This window comes from Peromyscus maniculatus, chromosome 16 (genome assembly GCF_049852395.1).
Source record: "Peromyscus maniculatus bairdii isolate BWxNUB_F1_BW_parent chromosome 16, HU_Pman_BW_mat_3.1, whole genome shotgun sequence".
Lineage (NCBI taxonomy): Eukaryota > Metazoa > Chordata > Mammalia > Rodentia > Cricetidae > Peromyscus > Peromyscus maniculatus.
In genome coordinates this window covers 67332388-67349702 of record NC_134867.1, presented here as the reverse complement: position 1 = coordinate 67349702, position 17315 = coordinate 67332388, and the positions used below count along the sequence as shown (strand labels likewise).

At 36.7% G+C, this 17315-nt stretch overlaps 1 long non-coding RNA gene across 2 annotated transcripts in view; it reads left to right on the top strand.

Annotated features, from left to right (window-relative positions):
• Positions 1-17315, top strand: part of LOC121823055 (uncharacterized) — a 144861-nt gene that overhangs the window by 103087 nt on the left and 24459 nt on the right. For both annotated transcript variants that reach the window (XR_013045192.1, XR_013045191.1), the window contains 2 exons: positions 4904-5033; positions 13395-13457. This is a non-coding gene — a long non-coding RNA (uncharacterized LOC121823055). The remainder of the gene's footprint in view (positions 1-4903; positions 5034-13394; positions 13458-17315) is intronic.

Sequence of the window (17315 nt, the reverse complement as noted above, 5' to 3'; positions counted from 1 at the left end):
GATATATGGGTGTATGAACTCCCCTTGACTATCTCCCTGGAAAGCATAAGGAGTTGAATACTATTAAAACCATTTTCCTCTGAAGCTGGAACACAATGATTTGAAAATATTTTGCCAAAGACAAAAAGAAGCATGGATTCACAAGAATATTTGAGAAAATAAATATCCCTGTTATATTAAAAGTTCTAACCAAAGAAAAATGTAGGAAATTAAGAATGTTATATTTTTTTCTCACCTCAAAATTATTTCATTTCTTTGTCTATGCTGAGATATTATAAATAAAGACTATAAAATTTTGTTTGGTGAGGTTTACATTTCCCCTGACAATTTAGGAAACTTGAGGTCAGGAAGTGTTATCTCTTCATTAATCTCCCAATTGTGATGTGTTGATGATTTAGCTTGTGCATAATTCTTTGCTAGATGCTAGGATTCCAGGAAGAGAAGTAGGAAAGACAGTCTCACAAACATTGATTTTACTGTAGAAGCCCACTTCCTAAATCCTTCTCTTCTTGGCCAATTATATATGAATAAGTCATTGTAGTCATGAATACAAAACTATAAACCATATAATATAAATATAATAAATATAAATGTAAAATATATATAACTATAGATAGAAGATAGAAAGACAGATGATAGATAGATGATAGATAGATAGATAGATAGATAGATAGATAGATAGATAGATAGATAGATGATAGATAGATAGATAGATAGATAGATAGATAGATAGATAGATAGATAGATGATAGATGAGAGAGAGAGATGAACCAAGTTGTCCCTGCAAATCTCAGCAGCAAAATAAAAATCTAATAAAAATCTCAGCAGCAAAATCTAAAAATAGCAGATGAGAACAACTACATATTCATTCTATTTCTCTGAGCTATAGCTTAGAAATATTGTCTTGAGAATAAAACCCATGCCGCTTTCCTTTCAATCAAAGAAGAATATAATTAGATATGTTTAATGCCAGTAGAAACACAATAATAAATTTGAAAACCTGTCAATTATCCTACAAAATCCACATAAGACACACATTGCTTGCACGTTAAAAAATAAAAGCTGTTTGTTCTGTATGACTGATGGGTCTACAGTCCTATACACACAAAAGCCTGACGTAGTCCCTGTGCTGAGAATAAGTGCATGCCGTGGAGAGCTGCATGGGGCCAAAAGTGCTCATTTTAGGAACTAACATTTTGCCACAAATAATTTGCCACACATTAATCTTTTTAATGTTCGGGGACTTTGAAATATTAAAGTTCAAGGAAGTATGGGCCACCTGCATGTGACATCAGTTCATGGGAATTGATCCAGTATGAATTTTGGAGTGCTAATAAATATAACTGACATTAAAGATGTAGGAAAACTGAGGAGGAAACAGCCAGAACAATGATGTGCTGCAGAGAGCAAAAGACATGCAGAAAAAAATTATTCTTAGAACACTAAGAATTTGTTTCTCAGAATAGTTTGCTGACATTCCATACAGAGACAAAAGTTTTTTTAAAGCATTAACTTATGTCTATAATACCAACTGCAACCAGATAGTCATTGCTACTCAACCTATTTTTAAATTGAGAAATATTACTTCAAACAGTATCAAAATAAAAGAAAGCTTAGATAGGGACTGAGCTGATAAAAGTAAATGTTATTTTATAACTTAGTATTACTTAATAGTGTTTTAGACAATAGCACTTAGGAAGTAATATTTGCATATATAAAAATCACATTGAACCAATACTTTGTTCCTATTCATATGATTATTTTGTGTCAGGAACTCTGTTAGAAGATAGAGGGACTTGTCTGTTTCTGAGTTGTTTTAAAGTCACTTAACTTTACTTCTGTTTTGTCCATGTGACTGTAGTCTTTTGAGATGAATAGAATTGTACCCTCTGGAAGAAACATCCTTGTCTAATCCTTGTTTGGATGTAGTAAATGCACAGCTGTCTCTACGAGTTGTCACAGCACTGTAATGCCTTATCTGCAGTGTGCATCCACCAGAGAATCGGAAATGGCTCCAGCTTTGGACAGCTAAACCCAGTCAGCTCTTCATTTTAGTGACAACTTTTTTTGTGTGTGTCATAAAAATTAATAATTGCAAAATCTTTATGATGGAAGTCACTACAAACTTGCAGCCATCGCGAAATCAAATTTCTCTTTTTGTGGGGATTTTTAAGAGGATTCTCTGCATCCATTTGAGAAATTCCACATTTTACATATTTATTTATTTGTCTGCTTATTTATTTATTTACTTACTTACCTACTTACTTATGTGTGCATGTGCACACAAGTCACCGTGTGCTCACAGAGGTAAAAGGAAAATTTAAGAAAGTCAGTTCTTTGCTCCCATTATGTGGCTCCCAGAGATTAATCTCAGGGCACCAGCCCTGGGAGAAGCAAATTCCCCTTCTGAGCTATCTTGTCATCCTAAAATTTCCTGTTTATACAAAGCTACATTAAGTCTAAATGAGTGTGCAAATGAAAAGCAAATTCATTATAAACATCTATTGTGTTTTTACTTTTCTTCTTTTCCCACCATCTTACTAAGGATTTAATTCAGACAAACGATGCTTTCCATACACCGTGGTTTTGATTTTCTTATCAGGATCTTGCATCACAATAAAGTAGAGTGCAAACCTGCAAAATTTGGGATCATAGCCCTCCTTCATTTCAGCCTTTCCTGTGTAGTACATTTGTATGAGTACATACCTAAAGATTTAATTCTTTTATAACTGAATGTTTGTTTACTTTCAATAGAATTATTGTACTCCTTGAAATAATTAACACTATTTTGAAATTTTTATCTAGATATAATTTGATTGTATCTTAATGAAGGAAAAGTAAGTTGTGTTTCTTTCATGAACTTGGGTCCCTGGTATTTGGTGCATAAATTTTAAGAATTACAATGTCCTCTTTGTGGATTTTTCCTTTGATCAGTGTGTAGTGTCCTTCTCTATCACTTCTGATTTGTTTTAGTTTGAAGTCTGTTTTATCAGACATTAAAATGACTACACCAACTTGCTTCTTAGGACCATTTGCTTGGAATATCTTTTTCTATCCTTTTACCCTGAGGTGATGTCTATCCTTGCTGTCAAGGTATATCTTGGATGCAGCAGAAGGATGTATCTTTGTTTTGTTTTTTAAGAATTTTTCTTATTCATTTTACATACCAATCACAGATTCCCCTCTTCTCTCCTCTCACCTAGGGTTTGTAGTTGTTGTTTATTGGTTGGTCAGTTGGTCAGTCAGTTAGTTGGCTGTTTTTTCAAGACAGGGTTTCTCTGTGTATATCCCTGACTTTCCTGGAGCTCACACTGTGGACCAGGCTGGGCTTGACCTCACAGAAATCCACCTGCCTCTGCCTCCCTGAGTGCTGGGATTAAGCCATTTGCCACCACCAAACAGTCTGTTTTTTATTGGGGGAATTGTGAACATTGATGTTGAGAGTGATCAGTGAGCTGTATTTATTGATTATTTATTGTTATTTATTTATTTATTTATTTATTGTTATTTTCTTGTGGTTATGTGACCCCCCCTTTTTGATTTCCTGGTCTGATATTATTTATTACTTGTATGTCCTTGGATGTGGTCAGCTTTTTCACGTTGAAGTTTTCCTTCCAGCGCCTCTGTAGAGCTGGGATTGTAGCTAGATACTGCTTAGTTGTATCTTGAAATGTCTTTCTTTTTCCATCTATTGAGATAGAAAGTTCTGCTGCATAGAAATCTGGGCTGGCATCTGTGTTCTCTTAGAGCAGTGCTTTTCAAGCACCCTAACACTATAGCCCTTTCATACAGTTCATGGTGTGCTGACCCCAAAAATTATTTTGCTGACCATACAATTATTTTGGTTGCTACTTCATAACTGTCATTTTGCTACTGTTATGAAGCATAGTATAAATATCTGATATTCAGGATATCTAATATGCAACCCTTGTGAAAGGGCCATTCACCCCCAAGGAGGTTGAGACCCTCAAGTCAAAACCACTGTCATAGAATCTGTAAAATATCTATCCAGACCCTTCTGGCTTTTAGAGTCTCATTGAGAAGTCAGATGTCACTCTAATAGTCCTCTTTACCTGTTACTTGGTCTTTTTCCTTTGCAGCTTTTAAAATTCCTTCTTTGTGGTGTACATTTAATGTTTGATTATTATGTGGTGATGGGAAGTTCTTCCTAGTCCAGTCTATTTGTGTTCTTATACTTTGATAGGTACCTCCTTCTCCAGTTTAGGGAAATTTTCTTGTAAGATTTTGTTGAAAACATTTTCTGTGCCTTTGTCCTGGGTTTATTCTCATTCCTCTATCCCTATTATTCATAGATTTTCCTATGTCCCACCACCACTCAGTCCCAAGTAAACAAACACACAGAGACCTATATTAATTGCAAACTGTAATAACAAACTGAGCCTACGACTCAGGCTTATCATTAACTAGCTCTTACAACTTAATTCAACCCATTTCTATTAATCTATGTTTTGTCATGTGGCTTTGTGGTGCTACCTGTGTTCCCTTACATCTTGCTCCCCTGGCAGCTCTCAGCATCTCCTGTGACTCTGCCTTTCTTCTCCTTGTCTCTCTGCTTGGATTCCCTGCCTGGCTCTATTCTGCCTTGCCATAGGCCATAGCAGCTTCTTTAATAACCAATGTTAGCAACACATATTCACAGTGTACAGAAAGACCATCCCACAACAGATATTAAAGGATTCCACAGGAGGGATAAAAATAGGGTATTCTACTGTGAACATCTGCTTATCTCCTTTGAGTGGCCATAGAGGGAGGAAAGACCACAGCAGATAGTCTGATACAGAGCTGACAATAAGACCAGAGGATTGGATTTCAAGGAAAGGAGGGAGAGTGAAGATCTGGAGCTCACCTACCAGCTTTGCTAACCTACTTGCTTCTCTTTTAGACTTGGCCAGCAAATTCCCAAGGAATTCCTGCTAGAGTTGGGTGCTGAGACAAAGGGATAAGTGGAGAAGAAGTAAATGACCAGCCTGCCTCCCTCTTAGGCTTAAAAGCCATCTTATAGTGAAGACAAAGTAGGTTCATTGCTGTTTATGATTAAACCTCTGTTTGTCAAGGACTGGGCTATGGCCCAACTGTAACTTTAACTACAAATTGCTCTGTACTGCCTGTTCCAGGAATGGCAATCATGTCTTTGTTTCAAAAAGTTGCAACCTTTCCTTTGTTTCTAAAGCATTGTTATGGCTACCTTGTTATGACTATCTGTTGTTACAACCACCTTGCAATCATGTCTTTGTTTCAGGGGGTCATTATGACTAGCTTGTTATGCTTATGTTCTGTAACCCTGCCTATTTTGCCCACCAAAGCCCCCATATGGAAACCTTCTACCTCTGCACTGTAAAAACTTTGTCTGCTGGAAATGGGGACAGATAGAAAGGGGAGGCCAAAGCAGTTAGTTTACTAAAGAGTTGGGGATGAGACTGGGGGGTTGTATTTAGAGGTGGGGGCAGGTGAAGATCTGTAGTTAGGCTACTGCTTCCCTGGAATGGAGTGATGTATGGGTTCCCATAGAATGACTGCTGGAGCTGGAGTCATGGATAAAGCAATGAGTGGAGGGGAAAAGGTTTGGATGGGAAGGTCTGTGTGATCCACTGGGGATGGGGGCAGAGTAGAGAGGAAGAGGTAAAGACCAGTCAGCAGGTCCCCAGGAAATGTTCTATTGTGACTTTTAACATTGAAGTTTATACTGGTTCAAAGTCTCAATTAAAAAAGAAAATGGCTCAGCTTTCAAATGCAGACAACTGACTGTGGTGGGCCGGCCCAAATTGATATATTTGCAACACAATGTCTGCACCTCAGGCACAGTGAATATCAAAGAACAGTGGGCAGAAAGACTGAATGATAGAGGCCCAGCAGTCTGTGGGAGATTATGCCTTCTATGTATAACAAGGAAGCTACACCTGTGAAACTTCAACATGGCTGCCTAACATGGATAGGGGAAATCTCAGAGGGCCCATGTCTAAATGAAGAACTACGTTCAATTAACAATTATAGAGAGAGAGAAAATTAGTCTTCCCAAGGGATGAGTCCCCAGATTCATATCCAGTAACAGTTACCAAATCTAGAAACACACACACACACACACACACACACACACACACACACACACACACACACACACATATATATGCAGTCACAATGAACAATGCACATCTAATAAGCCCAGTTGTTTTCCTTTAAATGTTTCCCACTACAGTTCATTGATTTTCATTAATTTCTTTGTTTGCTTGCTTATTTGTTGTTATTTTGTTTGTGCTGAGATAGAATTTTTATGTAGCACTGGCTGTCCTGGAACTCATTATGTAGATGACGCTGGTCTCAGACTCACTACAATCCTGCCTGTGTCTACAGAGTAGCTGGACTACAGATGGTCTCTACCATGTCAAACCAGGTTGTTTTGCTAATTTCCTTCCTTCCCACCTCCATAACCACCCAACTTTAAGTTCTTTCCCTCTCTCAAAGAAAAAAAAAAGAAAAGAAAAAGGAAAAAGAAAATCAAACCAAACAAGCAAAAGGCCAACAAGACAAAATTTCCCAAGCAAAGTACACACACACACACACACAATGTCATTGAGTTCATTTTATATTGGCCTAATACTCCTGGCCCAGAGGCCTGCTCTGCAGTGAAATTCCATAGGAGAAAATGTATTTCCCTTTGCCAGTGGGTATCAATTGCAAATAGCCTCTTAATTTAATAGACCAATCATTCTACAATTACTCCATCCAGATACATAAATTTAACAATTAAGAAAGTTTGTATGTCGATGCCTGGGAAAATACATGTTTGTCAAGAAGTTACAGAAGTAGAGTACCTTTCACATACTATTCAACAAGAAAGAAAGTAAACAAAATCTCTGTCTCATAGATTTTGCATTTGGGGCCTATAATCACTTAAGGAAAAGAAAAAAAAACTATCACAGACTATCTTTTCTGAGAAGGAACAAAAACACAAGAATAGGGCCAGGTGAGTGTGTGTGTGTGTGTGTGTGTGTGTGTGTGTGTGTGTGTGTGTGTGTGTGTATTTTTGTTGGCCAGGAAAAAATTACTATAATTCGAGCAATAAGTATAACTAACTCAGTTCACACCCTAACAGAAATACTTACACTCTGTCACTGAAGGATCAAAATGAGTTGTTTTTCTTTCAGTAAAATCTTATGAAAATGTAATGAACACACTGCTCAAAAAGTACATTTGAATCTGGTATAATAATGCAACTTTATTATAACATTGGCTGGTAATACAGGTTGGTGTGATCTGTCTTCTCCTTTATCTCCTACAAAACTAGGAGAATCTGAGAAACAACACACAAATTGTTTCCTTCCTGGTAGAAGTCCAGAATTGCAAATGAACTAATAGCAAGGGAGAGAAAAAATATTTTGGCTCCAAACTTAAGTCCCACATGTGTTAGACTGGATTATAAAACACACAAGAACAAGAGATCTTTCAGACTAGTTGGCAAACTAAACCTAAGCATCTTAATATAGGAACTCTAAAATAATATTGCACATTCTGTAGTTCCAAGAAATACCTTGACTTGTTGTAAAATAAATTTTTAATAACTTTGACCAAAAGAAAACTATTATTATAATAGTGCAAATTTTAGAAATAGAGAACACTTCTCATATAGAGACACCAGAAATATGTATTCCTGTCTTTGAACATGCATCAGCATCATATGGTAGATCATGCAGTTATTTAGAAAGATGAGGTAGCTTCAGTTGATTGGGACACTCTATGGGCTTCTACCATTTTCACAGCGAAAGAATTTATAAATCTACATTCAAATTCTCCTCCCCTCACTCTCCTTAAAATACTTGCTTTCTTTTAGTATCAACTAGAAAAGTCTCCCCATAAAAACAAACAGTGTTACCATCAGACAGAATTATCTAATGATGTGAGGGAAGTCCTTGACCTGGGTACTGACTGATGATGAATGAAGAATCAAGACTTTGGAACAGTCGGTCCCTTCTTTAGCACAATTTTTGAGTTGTTCCCCTGAAGTCCACAGGAAGAAGGACCTCACATATCAGAAACTACTCCCTCTTGAATTCTACATTTGGACCTGATTGCAGGAGTCAGTTTTATAACTCATTTCAAATTCTGGTCTTAACTATTAATACTTCTGGCAAGGAGAGGGCTGCATTTGGTTTGTAATGAAGTGTTTAACAACTGGCTTCTAAAAATGGGTTGACTGGGCCTGAACAGGTTTTGACAGAAAGTCATTAGGTCATCAATTTTGTCACTAAGTGGCTTACAGAATAATTTGCTTTTCTTTTTTTAAGAACCAGATACCAGTGGTCCTTATGTGTATCATGTTTCTGGCATGCCCATTCTTGTCTAGGATATAGAAGATCCACCATCTTTTCTAAAATCTAGAGGAATAATGTCCATAGGAGTCATGCTGCCTCTTCCTATTTCACTCAGTAGGACCAATAAAAAAATAAGTAAGACCTCTTATTTCTGAGCTAAGTTCTCCTTTTCTCTGAAGATAAAACTGCTTAACCAGACTGTGAATATAGGGATCTTCAATATACATGACTTCATATTAATGGTAGAATTCTGTACCAAAGAAATTGACACAAGTATATGTAAAGCCTTTTCTTATTTTATTTTTAAGAAAGCAAGAAATTACAGATTAAGGGTGGAAAACACCCATAAGTTGTCTGTGAAGACAGCACTCTAGGCCTTACCTGACACCTGTGTCAGAGTGGAGGTACTTTGAGTGATGTCTGAGTGAACAGGGTTAGATGCACCGGGGTAGAGAGATCAGGAGTATACATATGTCCCAGGCCAGTCTCACAGACAATCTCTGTTCTTCCAAACCTACTTATGACCAGAGTAGCAGTGATAAGCAACCTTGAGAGAGAGAGTTCTAACCATGTATACAAATGTATTGGAAGTTACCCAGGGAAGCCTGTTTCCACAGGACTTCTAGCTGTGGTTCTAAGTCCAAAAAGTTCAAGGAAGTCTTTGAACTTCAGGATGCCAATCATTCCTAGGTTTTGAAAGCTTCTGAGAGTTGCTGGCAGCCAGTCTCCAGGAAACAGAAAGGAAGTTAATAAATGAACTCGCTTTAGCCATAATTTATTGCAGTTCATGTTTTCCCTTGTCTTTTTGCACACATTTGGAATGCAGTGCTACCACAGGAAGATCTGCTCCCCAGAACATATTTAGAATTTTTTTCTAGTACTTGCTTCATGGAATTCCATAATCAAATGGTGAAACATGCCTTTAGTTACTATAGTTTTAAAATTTGATTAAAAAACAGCTTAACCTACTGGTTATTCTGGTGGTAAACACAGAACATGTCAGCTAGTAAAGAATATAAGAACACAAGTTCAAAACTGGAATGAGGTCCATTTTGCCATGACTGCCTTAAACCTGGGAATAGTTTTCTTAAGCTTCCTAAGCACCAGCTTCACATCTATAAAATGGACATATAATATGACATGTCTCAAAAGAGTAACATATGAATCAAGGAAGATAATTTGAAAGCTGGTGTGAAAGGCTAAACATAGTTTGGAAATCAACAATACTTCTGATAATACCGATAATTCCAGGATTTTACAAAATCCTGGCTACCCGTAGTGAAAGATCTCAACTCCTAGAGTCTTGAGACTACATAGTGATTTAGTTTTCCACTCTGGGTAACTGTTATATATGTATGAAATTCCAAATGGAGCAATGTCAGGAAGGGAAGATAATTCCCTTCTGTTCTCACTTACCTGAGGGAACACTTCACAATGAACATGGCAAAGGGAAGGCAAATACAGGATGCGTACACACAAATTAATTTGTCCTTTTCAGCTTCAGCTCTCCCCTAGAAGAGAAAAGTCAGAGCTCTGTGAGAAGCATGCTATTTTGAGGAGGGAGTCCCACTGCTTCAACTAAGAATGTTCTCTAACTCTATTAGAGAAAATATTTAATTGGTAATTTAGGATTGTTTTTATTAAGTTCTATGAAAGAATTATATCCCAAGAAACTTGCTATTTTCCCACAGTGGTGTAAAATCCAATATTTCAAATGTCTGGCCTCACTAGAAAAAGTCATCAATGAAATGATTCTCAAAGCAAATTTACATCATGTTTTCTGTCTTTCTTTTACTTTTAAATATTGATTTAACAAAGTAATGTGGTTTTATCATGGCATTTTGTGTCCTTCCATCATATTCTATCACTTTATCTTATATTTCTCCACCCTAACATTTCCCTACCCAAATAGTCTCACTATACCTTCACATCCTTCTTTTTTTCTTTGAATCTCACTCCATGAACAAGGAAAAAATATGCAATGCTTGACTTTCTGAGTTTGGCTTATTTCACCTACAATATAGTCTCCAATTGTACCCACTTTTCCTACAAATGACAAAATTCATTCTTCATGCTGAATAAAACTCCATTGTGTGGGTGTGTATACATTCTTTACCTATTTTTTCCCTACGTCTATTGATGGATGCCTAGAGTAATACCACTATTTTCCATTATGAATAGTGCTGCTATAAACATGAATGTGAGTGAACCTTTATAGTATGCTGACTTTGATTTTAGATATATTTTTGAAGAACGTTTATAGTTTTGAATTATTTTGGGCTTTGGTGTTTAATTTTTGTGGCCTTTAAATATCCTAGCCATAATCCAATCATATGTACAGTTGGCAAGGGTTTTCTCCTATTATATTGGTGGTCTCTGCTGATTATTTCCTTTGCTGTGGAGAAGCTTTTTGATTTCTTGTGATCTCATTTGTCAGCCTTTGTTATTACTTCTTAAGCCTCTGGTATTGTACTCAGAGTCAATCCCTAAGTCTATATCTACAGGTATTTTATTTATTTTCTTCAAGTAGTTTTATATCTTACACTAAAGTCTCTATCCATTTTGAGTTTCTTTCCATTCTACATTCATATATTCAGTTTCCCTAGAATAATTTGTTGAAAAGACTCTCTTCTCAGTGTTTTCTTTGGTACCTCTCTTTAGAATAAAGTGACTCCAGACGCATGGTCTTATTTCTGAGTCATCTATTCTATTCCATTAAAACTTTGCTTTCCTTAAAGCAAGTCTGTTTTGAAATCTTCAAATAAAAACCTAATTCAATTATATAAAACACTTTTTACCTCAAACATCTTTGCAAATTGGACAGTCATTCTGTATTCTTGAAGTAAGGGCCAAGCCTCGAGCCAGGTGTACTATGATCACTCTGTCTTGTTATGGAAGAAAGGTCTCTGCATATACTGTGCACCATGATTTTACATGGTAACCCAGAAGTAGGGCCAAAGTCATGGTGAGCACTCTGAACTCACGGGGTGGCTGACAGCAGGCACATAGGAAACACTGAATTTTCCATGTTCCAGCATGTATTCTGTAGAAATTAAAGATGGATTTCTAGGCATACAATCTGTATATTAATGGGTTATTTTTAATTCAAAACATGATAACCTTGGAAATTGGTTCGTTAACCTCTATATATACAAATCAAAGAAGATACAGGATGATAGAAAGACTTTCAATGATTCTAGTTTAGCGTAATTAGTATTTGAAAATGGCTGTCCTATTTAAAGTAATCAACCTATCCAATACAATCCCTATCAAAAGACCAATGACATTCATCACAAAAATAGGAACAATGAAACAATAATATGGAAACAACAAAGACCATGAATAACCAAAGCAGGCCTGAGCAGAAAGAACACTAATCATGGTATCACATTACCTGAACTCAACTTATACTATACAGTTATTGTGACAAAGAGAACTATGGGCACAAAAACATACATAATGACCAATGGAACAGAATAGAGGATTTGGAAATCAACCTAGAAAAGTATGGCTGTCACATAATTTTTGATACATTGATCAAAATCATACACTGAAATAAACCCAATCAACAAATGGCACAGGCAGATTAGATCGCCACCTGAAGAAGACTGAATATAGAGCTATATATCTGACTCTACAAAAAATCAACTCAAACGGATCAAAGACCTTAATGTAAGAACTGAAACTGTGAAACTATAAGGGTGAAACACTTCAAGATACTTGTGTAGACAAGAACTTTTTGAACTCAAGTCTAATAGCACAGGAAATAGCCCTAAGAATTAACAATGAGGTTAAGTGACATTAAAAAGCTCCCACAGAGCAAAAGAAAACCTGTCAGTAGAGTGAATATGCAACCTACATAATGGGAGAAAATATTTGCCAACCGTACTTCAAACATGAATTAATATCTAGAGTATAAAAGGAACTATAGAAATTAAGCACCAAAAAGTAAAAAAAAAAAAAAAAAAAAAAAAATTCTAGTTGCCAAATGGGATTAATGAAACGAACAGACAATTCTGAAGAGAAGAAATGAAAAATGAACAAGTACATTTTAAAAGTGTTCATATGTAGTCATTAGAGGAATATGAATTAAAATGGCTTTTAGCTGGTGAGGTAGTTCAGCACATCAAAGTGTTTGCCAGACAAAACACCCAACCTAAATTTGTTCCCCAGAACTAACTCAAAGGTAGCAGGAGAGAACCAATTCTACAAAGTTGCCCCCTGCCTAGAGAGTGTACACCCACAGACATACACCTAGCACAAACAATAAATAATGATAATAATAATAATAATAAAGAACAATTTTTAACTATTTTGAGAGTCCATGTTAGCTCAGTCAGTTTGCCTATCTCCAAAAATGGAATCAGTTTAGATGTTCATCAACTAATGAAAAAGTAAAGAAAATGTAGTAGATATGCATGATGAAATTTTATTCAGCTGTAAAGAAAAAATTAAATTAGCAGGAAAGTAGATGGGTGTGGAAAGTATTGTATTATGTGAGGTAACTCAAACTTGGAAAAATAAAAATTGCATGTACTCTCTAATACCTGGATCCTAGTTTATCAGGTGTGTGTGTGTGTGTGTGTGTGTGTGTGTGTGTGTGTGGTGTGTGTGTGTGTGTGTGTGACAGTGAGACTAGATATAGGATATCAAACCAAAAAGGAGACCATGAGAAGGAAAAGGAGATGTTGAGGAGCAGGGAGGACAAGACACAAGTAGTATTGAAGTAGAAGGGAAATTATTAGGGGTGGGTAGAAGGCCATAGTACAAGCATGTAGGAGTTATTTGGGGATCAAAGGAGCAGTAAATTAACAAAACAACTTTTGTTTGAAAAGGCCAAAATGAAACTTAAAACTGTGTATGCTCATTAAATGTATTTAATAACAAATGAAACTCCCAGGTAGCAGCAATGTATAGCTATGTGTGTGTGTAATAGTATAATGTATAAAAGGAATAGGAGAAACAAAATGAAACAAACAGATCATGCTGGTGCTCATGCACTTGAGTACAAGAGCTGTTGCAGCAAAATCACCTCCTTAATGCATTACTTTTCCATTTATTTTCCAGTGGGGACTGCAATTACTGACCACAGAGTGTTTATGCAACTAGCAGCGCTCCTTCCGATTAAATGTAAGTAATGATTTTTTTCTGCTATTTCTTCCTACAGGCTTGCACAGTGGTATCCAATATTCTAAACAGGTATCTCCATTAAGGTGAATTTGTGAAGACAAATATTTACATAGCTGCTAGTTAAATGTGCCAGCTCAATCTATTTCTTTGACTTCCACTTCTCTGCTTCAAGATGTACAATTGTCGCACCAGGAACATTTAATACAGGGACCTGGTACTTGAGTTTACTATGTAATATTTTAATTGGTTTAATTCTCTTTATGGTAACATCATATATTCACCAGAAAACTCACTCAGGAAAATCATTAGCCTTCAATTCATGAATATAGTTGAGACTTTTACAAAATCCCAGGTATATATAATGTATGCCCAGAGGTTACCAGCTAATAAGCTGTCACTTTTTCTTAGAGGACACCAGCCCAGAGAGGTAATAGGTCATATCTATTAACACATATTCAAACTGTGAGGCAAGGCCTACAGTAAAACACACACTTTCTCCCCATCACAGTCATTCAGTCCCATGTTCATTCTACAACAGAACACCCTTGCTTAGGGATTACAAAGCAGTACAAGTAAAACACGGTTAGTTACTGGAATAAAATTTTATCATAAATGTAAAGGCCACTTAAAACTTTATGAAATAATAAATTGATTTCTTAGAGCTTGGAGATTTCTTATAGATGAAATTTGGATCAATTGAAGTTAACTACTAAAAGAAAATGACTCACATTTATGTTGCTTAAAAGCCTGCATTAAATTTATCCAGAAATAGTTTTATTAATCAAACACATTCCTTTGTAATTGATTGGACTTATTAATGTTCGTTTCTTATGATATTTCCTAGGTATGCCCTGATTTGGTGTGAGGGTTTCAATATTCCTCCTAGCTAGTGGGAGGTGAGGAAGACTGCTAGTGAAGCCCAATTTTCACTTACAGAACAAGTTAGGAAGCGTGGTTCTCTCCTGTGGCCCAGCTCACACAACCTGTGTGGTGCTACTCTTGTTTGTGTTTTGGAGCTTTCTCAAGTTGTCATTATTCAGACTCCATGGTAGGTCTCTAGGCTCTGTTTTTACTCACCAGTGCTTCCTTTTGCCCCCAGGTGTGATACTTTTGGATGATGCTAAATCTTCTTGACAAATATGTCCACATCCACAGCTACATATTGAACATAAACTACTGTAGTGATTGTGTGACTCCTTTTGTAAGGCTTATTTGTTCCTGGCTGTGATTGTGTTTCTGTGAGAGAACCACAAAACAGCAAGAGACCTGATGTTTATGTGAACATCCTCAATTTCAGAACCAGGGTTTTGGAAGTGGAAATGTAGTTCAGAGACAGAGCATATGTGCAGAATGTGTGATGCCTCGGATCTGGCCCTGAGCACACACACACACACACACCACACTCACAGACATATGCACGCAAATATACACATACACGTACATGCATACAAACACATACACACACACACCACTAGGGTGTTGTCTTCTATCCCTTTGAAACTCTTCACAGATGGATATCCTACAGTGCCCCTGGGTAGGCTGTATGTTTCATGCTATTTCCAAACACACAACTCAACTGTGTTTCCCTAGTAACCTTTCATTGTTCATTTTATTTCTGTCTATTATAGAAAACAAGAGACATTATGAAAATGAAATGCCTGCACCATGTTGAATACTAAAATTTATGTGTGTGTGTGTGTGTGTGTGTGTGTGTGTGTGTGTTTGTTTTCCAGAACAGTCAGTCCATAAGTCTCTTTTTGTTTGCTATTTTAGTTATTAGTGGCTTCCTTTGACCCATTATGTCATTCTTGCCTCAATTTAATTTTCCTGGCACTCAAACCTGAGACTGAATTCCAGCTCCATCATTTTTAGCTGTGTGATTCCTTGAAAATACATTTGAACTCTGTAATTTCTGGTTTCCTACTAATACAAATAAAACTAACAACAGTAGTAATCTTAAAAAGAATAATTGTTGGGGTTAGATATAAATTACATAATCTGGTACCTTTTAAAAATAGCATTTGTCAAGTGCCAGTCATTTTATTGTTTGAACAATTGGAGGTAGTTAGAATAGTGGGTGACTAAAGAAGAACAGAGCCTGCTTCCGTTTAACTTGTATTATCAATAAAACTCTGTTCTCTGTTCTAAGAGGGAGAGGACTAATTAGCAGTCTCTTACCACCACAAAAAAAAAAAAAACTGAGGGGGAGGCATCTAGCCCTTGCACTCCAGCACATCTGCACTACTCTAAATGAATCATTGAGCAACAGCACATAGTATGAGAAGACGGCGGGGCATTGGCTGTATGGATCTCAGTGTTTTAGAATGCTTCTGATTTAGACTTAACATGTCTAAATAAGACCTTCAGGACATGTTCTCTTATTAAGTGCCTTTAATTTATGCTTGTGTTGAGCTATGTTTTACCATCAGCTTTAAAAGACAGTTTGTTAGATAACAGATCCCTAGTTGGTAGCTAGTTTTCTTAGGGCTTGAGATATATCAATCTGTGCCTCACTGACTCCCAGGGTTGCTGTTGAGAGACCTGATGTCACTGCCTTTGTATGTGAGTTGGTATTTTCCCTTACAGTTTTTTTTTTTAAGTCAGAGTTTCTCCATGTAGCTCTGGCTGTCCTAGAATTCACTCTATAAACTAGGCTAGCCTTGAACTCAGAAAGCCACCTGCCTCTGCCTCCCAAATGCTGAATTAAAGGTGTGTGCCATATTGCCCGGCTTTCCTTACAGTTTTTAATATGGTTCATTGCTTTGTAATTTTGACATCTTGATTATTATGTGCCATGGAGAGATGCTTCTCCAGCCATGTCTAAACAGGGTGCTAAGCAGCTTTTATGTTTGATTGTCTATTTTTTCTTTAGATTCATAAAACTTTTTACTATTATAGTATTAAATAGACTCATTATGCCTTTATCTTAGTATGATTTGTCTCAGCTTCTTCTCTCCTAGAATCTTATGGAATTGGATCCTTAGATATATCCTAGGATTCTTGGACATTGTACTCATTTTCATTTTGAAGAATTTTATTGTTGATATTTGAAAATTTTGTCTCCCATCATTTAGTCTATTAGTAGTGGTTTTTTATATTCATCAGCTTTTCATTTCTAATGTTTCTCTGTTTCTTAAAAAAAAAAAAAAAAATCACGTGGGGCTCCAGGAGTCCAATTGGCGAGAAAGAGGAGGGTTTGTATGAGCTAGAATTGTTGAGAACAAGGTTGGATAAAGCACAGGGACAAATAGCCAAACAAATGGAAACACATGAACTATGAACTATAAACCAATATGAGGAGCTCCCAACTGGATCAGGCCCTCTAGATAAGTGAGACAGTTGATTAGCTTGATCTGTTTGGGAGGCATCCAGGCAGTGGGACCGGGTCCTGTACTCAGTGCATGAGCTGGCTATTTGAAACCTGGGGCTTATACAGGGACACTTGGCTCAGCCTGGGAGGAGGGGACTGGGCCTGCCTGGACTGAATCTACCAGGTTGAACTCAATCCTCTGGGGAGTCTTTGCCTTGGAGGAGATGGGAATGGGGAGTGGGCTGGGCTGGGGGGAAAGTGGAGGGGCGGGAGGGGGAGAATAAGGGAATCCATGGCTAATATGTACAATTAAATTAAATTATAAAATAAAAAAGAAAAAATCACAATTTTCTTGTTCATTTTTATTCTATGTTGGTGAGTTTTTCATCTTTAATGTTGTTTTTCTCATCTTTTTTGATTTTTTTACCTTTATCTGGCTGACTGTCCTTTCTAACTCTGGAAAAATCCATCTGTTTCTTTATATCCTCTGAGTTCTTGATTACTTTCTCCAGAAAATGTTTGAAATATTCATCTGATACGTTAACAAG